The sequence below is a fragment of the Cnephaeus nilssonii genome, assembly GCF_951640355.1.
Source record: "Cnephaeus nilssonii genome assembly, chromosome: 9".
In the NCBI taxonomy this organism is placed as follows: Eukaryota; Metazoa; Chordata; class Mammalia; order Chiroptera; family Vespertilionidae; genus Cnephaeus; species Cnephaeus nilssonii.
The window spans coordinates 50,747,791-50,754,967 of NC_137080.1; positions in this window are offsets into that span (position 1 = coordinate 50,747,791).

A 7,177-nucleotide genomic window follows, 5' to 3' on the forward strand; every position below is an offset into this window, starting at 1 on the left:
AAAACCCATGGAATGACCAGTCACTATGACACGCACTGACCATCAGAAGACAAACGCTTAATGCAGGAACTGCCCCCAGCTCGCAGGCCCCAGGCCAGCCAAGGAGGGTGCCATCAGGGGCCCCCCAATTGCCCCACTCATCAGCCCTGATCCCCGTCCAGGCCTAGGGACCCTACCCATGTACGAATTTCATGGATCAGGCCTCTAGTTTTTAATAAATGCAACAGAAGGTTGCCATCTAAATGCTCTTAGAACTGATGTATGGAACCAAAAAAGTACATTTTCCTAATGTGAGTACATGATCGCTCCTGCTTAAAATTGATCTCTCCAGTTTCAGACTTTGAGAAGTGCCCATGCTATCGTGTTAGGCTAAGAGTAGGTACTGATCATACATGCCGTTCTGGAAAAAGCCCACTAGGAGAGAAAAATCACTCGGAATTTTATAAAACAGTCACAACAAATTTCTTTCTGTCTTCTTCCTTTCCCAGTGAAAATGAGAAAACAATATCATTATATAAAGAAAAGAGTCAGGATTCATAGATAGATGGGCTCTGAAGAACAAAAGATAGCTAACATTCAAAGATAATTCAAACAGTGGGCTTTGATGTTCTTTTTAAGCTGTCCTATTAAATCCATTTTCTTTTTTCACATTCCCATTCTATCAAATATGAAAAGCCCATATACAAAAGAAACAATAAATGCTTGTTAATCTAATAACAGAAAGCCAAGATCAAAAATCCTATCCTACCACAAAGTGTAATTGAGATTGCCTAGACCACAGACAGTTTATGATCAGAAACCTTAAAAAAAAAAAGCCATCAATAGAAATGATGTTTTTACTGTGAGCTCATGGTCACAGCAAGGCTATATTACCAGGGACATAAAGCCCTATTAATTGTACTTCCCAGGAGTCACCAAACACCTCTGTTTGCCAGCAAGAGTCCCGATTTATGCCTTTTATCTGGTGTAATTATTAATAGAGTACCTTTAACTCCAAAAGTGTCCCAGTTAGGACAATAAATTATATAGTTGCCTCAGGCTTACTCCTGCTCTGTTTCACTTTCTTTTCTCCCTAAAAAAAAAAAAAAACAACCCTCAGGGCAAGCTATTTTAACTCTTTAGGGTATCTAAGAGAGAAGGAAAAGGTTATCCATTTTTTAACCTCAGCTATTTATTTGACTTCCTTTCATTTTCTTAAAGCAGGGAAGATTTCTGGTCTGAATGGACTTTGACACGGTCCCATTCACCAATGAAATATTTGGGGCAGAATCACCCCTGTCTTTTCCCACCATTCTCCCTCATGAATTTGTGCCTACCTCTATGACACGATATTGAGCCTGCTTATTGAATTCTATTTGAAATTTTCAAGGAATTATACCTTACATGAGGACTCCTTAATGTAATTGCTATTTCTTTAAAAAAAAAATCGGATGTTCAACTTGGGTTATACAGCCAAGAATTGCAATTCATTTCAGCTGCAAGAAAGGCTGAGCACCTTACAGCAAGAGCCCCTTAATCAAAAAGCAATCTTTTGGGATGAGTTAGTAGTACTTTGCCTCCGGCGCTAACCAGATCCCCTACTTTTATTGTATATTTCCACAGGAGTCTAATGATGAAATACATTAGATCTTCTCGCAGGTGAAGTAGAAACACACTTAGAGCATTGCTTTCGGAGGGTCACATTGTGCTTCTAAAAACAAGGGGAGGAGGTCAGCAGCAATAACAGCATCCAAACCAACATGTATTCTGCAAATAAAATCCTTGATGAGAAAAGGGCAGATTCCCTCCTTCATAGGAATATTTATAGAAAAGTCACAATGTGCAATATTGCAAAAAAAGAGAAAGCCAGAATAGTGTGCTTTTGGGAAGGGTGGGGCTGGGAGTCAACTCTTTATTTAAAAATAAAAAGCTTACCTTTTAGTCATGAAGATGTCCTTGACCTTTATTCAGAAAAGCCTCACAGCTGCAAAGAAAAAAAAAATAGAATTCATTTGAAGAAAAACATTCTGGTACTGGAGAATAAAGATTTACATTTATCCAGTGGGTTTTATCTGCTCTAGATCAATAAAGGCATAAGTGGCGTACAGTGGGTAAGAATATGGGAGGATGCAGGGCCTCCTCACTTGTACATACACGGCATGAATTGCACTTATAGCCCATTTTATTTATTTTTACATACACATGCAAACTAACATAATGCACACACATATACAGACAAAGAAGGTATGTTGATTCTCTTCTACTATATGTCCTTACATACACACACATACACAGAAGCACCCTCACACACATCAAGGTTTTATAGCACATGAGCAAGCACAGTATCTCTCCCAAATCACAGTCTCATGACCCTCCCCCCCCCCCCCCCCCCGCCAAGAAAAGGACAGAAGGTATATCTTAAACTTGCCGTGCCTTCAAAATAGCTGTGAAAATTTCCTTTGTGTTCTGCAAGTAACCTCAAGTCATAGAGGTAAATGCAAATTATGAATCAGGGTGAATGCTTCTAAATATGCCATAATTGGTTTGTGTGTGTGTGTGTGTGTGTGTGTGTGTGTGTGTGTGTTTATCCTTACCCGAGGATATATCTATTGATTTTAGAGAAAGAGGAAGGGAGGAAGAAAGGGAGAGAGAGAGAGAAAGAAATACATAGGTTGCCTCCTGTAAGCCCCCAACAACCTGGGACCAAACCTGCAACTCAGGTATGCAGTATATGCCCTGACTGGGAATCCAACCAGCAACCTTTTCAGCATATGGGACAAAGCTCCACCCAGGGCTGTTTTGTTTAACCTTTACTGATTTAACTAAGTGTTTTGGCATAAAATACCTCCTGCTGGATGATAGGCTGCATGGGAAAGGAAAATTAGACAAAAGGTATTGAGTAATAACCACAAATTACTTTATAGCTCATTCTGTTTGAATGTCAATAGAACTCAAAGCAAGATTTGCAGGAGATAATTAGCAACCACTCCCCCATGTCTAATCAGGAATTGACAATAATTAGCCATTTGTAAACTCTTACCTACCACTTTGAATTCTTATCTTCCTGGGGTGGGGAAGGGGGATGGCATAATGACCTAAAAGCTCAGAATTATGAATGGCAGAAATTCCCAAATATAAGTGGCATTTACTATTGTTCCAAAATTTATCAGCATTGAGTTAATTTGGCAGATGCGTGATGACTGTGCCAGTGATGAAGTATGCATCACATAGCATAGTAGATATTATCATGTGCTGCTTCAAAGCTTTGGAGGAATGAGAGAAGGGTGAAAAAAATAAACGTAACTATACATTGTTTAAATAATGGTTGCATAAATAAAATTTATGTTGGCAATAAATGAAGATCAAAAAATAACTTGAAGTACAAGAAAAATATATAGTTTGTCATGCTGCATACTGCACAAGAAGATGAAACCTGTGTTTAGATTTGTTTCTTTAATAGCGAAATAGTCACTTAGAACACATTCAAAGAGAAGCTGATAAGAAACAATAATTGTTTTATACAATATTAATTCAGTTACAATGACTTTCACCCATACAGCCAGGCTACTGAGCATAATCAACCAAGGCACTGCTAAAAAAGGACTTATGGGTTTGAAATTACAAAACTCCGCCTTCCAAATTTAGATATAGATTTCTTTATAGGACTTTATTTTTTTATTCCAAATTATAATACAAAAGGAAACATTTTTCTATAAGAAATTATATTTCCAAGAGAGATTGTATCCATATGTTATCAGTGTACCTAAATAACAGGAAAGAAATTCAGTCAGTGACGGATTTTCTTAAATGCAGTCACTTTGCCCACATGATATTTGCCACATTACAATTTGTGGGCATGCTGAGCATTAGGGAACCCTGAGTAAGCCACCTCGATGGTTATTAAGATACTATGCTAAAGAAAAATATTCTCAATAGGTGGTATTAATAAGATAGCCAACAGCATAAGAAAAGCATCAAAATGAGCAATAATAAAAAGACAGCAACTGTGTCCAGGCTGGATACTCCTACTTAGTAGCTAAAACATTGCTGAGCTACAATGATCTGTTTCTTGAAAGTCCAGGAGTTTAAGCTGGTAACAGATACAATTTCAAATTTTATTCAGTGTAATTTCACAATACTTAGTATGCATTAAAAATGTGCCCAGATATATTCAGAGGAATCTAAAAGAGGTCATGTCTAAATTGAGAGGAGTCACCCAAGCCAGGGGTTCTAGATATTTGGAAATAGAAATCAGCAGGAACAAAGTATATAAATAAATATTTTATTAAAAGGCAATAGCCAATATTTAATGGCACCAAATTTTAAAATTACTGATAAATATTGTGATCTCCTAAATGCCAGACTATTTTGACGTTTTGCCAGCCACCAGACCCTTCCTAGAAAACATTTAAATTTCCTGAGGGACCATCCTCTTAGCTAGCCATTCTGGTTCCTTCTTATCTCCCCGCAGGGGCGGGCGTGGCCAGAATCCCAGGCACCCTGCATTTTGTTCACGTGGACAAAGGCAGCCTCACATCAGTTTGTTTTCACAGTGACCCAAGCTGGGGAGGGTTCGAGGTGGGGGTGGAGACCCAAAGCCAATACGTTTCCTCCATACCTCCCACCCCAGTATTCCTTTTGGCCAAAAAGCGTCAGAATCTGAGTCAGGGAACCTGGAATGTTGGGGTGTGAGAGTTCAATTACGTACTTTAACTTATACCTTGCCATCCTGCACTTCTCCTCTATTTTTTTCTTCTTATACCCCTTGATTCTAAACTGCTCTCTGGAGGATTTCCATGTGTCCACACAGATCAGGAGGACAGACTCACAAAGCTGTTAAAGTTTTATTTGCATGAGAGACTGAGACACAGTGTGGAGAATGAATTTATCCTTGGAAAGTTATGTCTAAAGATAATGCTTCAGGGCCAAAAATGAGGCCTTTCCTTATTGGATTTTCTCCTGACTAAAGCAGGAAGAGATTCCACTGGTCAGACATCACTAGATCCCAAAGAGAATTACTGGACAACTTTGGGAGCGATTTCCTCAGGGAAAGTACCAGCATACAGCTTCTCTGTGGCATAGATGATAGACTGCAATGTGAGCAGGGGAAGACAAGCTGTCATTTGAGATCAATGCTGTGCAGGGCTCAGGCAAAGAACAACATGATAGGAACAGCCATCCAATTCAACTCAGCAGCCTTTATTCCGTGCCAAGGCCTGTGCTGGGTCACTACCCGTGTGCTTCTCCACCAGAGATAGGGGCTCGGTTTGTCCCAGAGGGAACAGCGTTAGCACAGGAGTCAGGACCTCTGCAGACTTGGGCAGTGATGGTTTCAGGGCTTTGCTCCCCTGTGAGCAGAGGACACAGCACCACCGAGAGCTGAGAGCAGAGGACAGAGAGGAGAGAAGATGCAAATATGAGACTCCTACTGGGAAGCTGCAGGATGATGGGGAATCAGCAGTTAGCAGCAGTTAGCTCCCCTTTGAAAGTGTATGTCTTTCTCTCCTCCAGGCAACCTTGCCTGCTGCCTTTGTCTGGGTTAGAAGCTCCTCCCATATGGCTTGATAATGGCCTGCACACCCCTCAGCATACTCTATCTTAATTGTTTAACGTGTGTGTTTGGCCTTCTGGGCTCTGATTTGCTTATTCGATTTGGGGGAGGGAGGGAGGTGGAGGTAGACATGCCTTCCATGCTTAGCACAGCTGCTACTATGTAATAATCAAACGTGTTTGTTAAGTGAATCAGTGACTTAATAAGCAAAGTCTCCGTTTGCCTCAGAAACAATCTCCACGTACACAGGAATTTTGTTCATCTACTTTCATATCCTACCAGCGATGACCCTGTGGGCGTCTCAGTGGAGAAAGTGGGGTCCAAGATGAGAGGACAGAGGAAGACTGGGGGGACCTACATTGCATCTTCCCTGCACCCAGTTTGCCACTTTTTTTGTTTTGTTTTTTAGTTAAGTTTGCCCAAGTTTGTAAGGGTTGGCTCCTGTGGTCAAGAGAGCCTGGAGGACGTCAGGATGGAGGGATCAGTAGAGATATAACAGGTGCATGAGGGCCAACTCTGGTCAGCGGGGCCTCCAGGACGGCTCGCCCCTGTGGTTGATGTGTTTCTCCGGTTCATAGAGAGGCCTTATGTTTGGAGAATTTTCTTATATTTATTCCAGATTTGGGAAGCAATTAAGCATCACCACATTCTTGGGAACATGGTTTCTCTTTTTTTAAAATAAACATTCTCACACGAGACTGCAGGCTGCTCCATCCCAATGCGGCTGCGATCAGATTGTGTGGTTTCCCTCACAGACCGCTAACCAAATATTTGCTCCATGTCATTTTTTAACTGCTCCATGGCAAATTATTTGGGAGAATCACATTATACATGAAGTTTGTGCCTCTGTCTCATTAAGAATGATAATAATTATACAACTGCTCATGTAATAAGTTATTACCTACAATGCAAAGGATAGGCCTGCCTAACACTGTATAATACCTTTAGCTTTGTTGCATGTTTTGACACTCAGGAACATTATAAAACATGCCATGTCATTTCAATTCTTGGGTGAGAGAAGCATCAGGCATATGCTTCTAAAAGAGGTCATGTCTAAATTGAGAGGAGTCACCCAAGCCAGGGGTTCTAGATATTTGGAAATAGGGTACTGCAGTAACTAGAAAATCTTGGTCCATGATTTCACATTTGGGGGACAAGGATCACAGAGAGCTTGTGGGGTACAGAGTTGGGGTCTCAACAAAAGGCTCTGTAAATAACAGCAATTTATCAAAGACTGAGGCGTATACGGCTTACTTTCTTTAACCGCACTCACAGGGAGCTAATGGCAGCCTTAGTGCAATTTGTCCAATACAAGGATAACACAGTAAAACTGAACAGACTTCTGACTTCCATGGACTGAAATCTCAGCCCCTGACTCAACTTCCTGCCAATTCGATTAGGGCAGATTCCTTCACACCTTTACCCTCAGTCCCCACACCTGTACAGTGCACTTGATGTTAATACTGTGCTGGGTAGTTATGAAATTTTAGTAAAAGACAATGCGTGAAAAAAAGTACTTGGAGATCGTAAGACCTTCAAGGTTAGCGCTAATACATATGTGTCACTACCTCATTCTAGATCGATTTTCATGTAAGTTTTTAAGGCAGCTAAATCAGTAAATATAACATGCTTGTCATTTAAAAGACA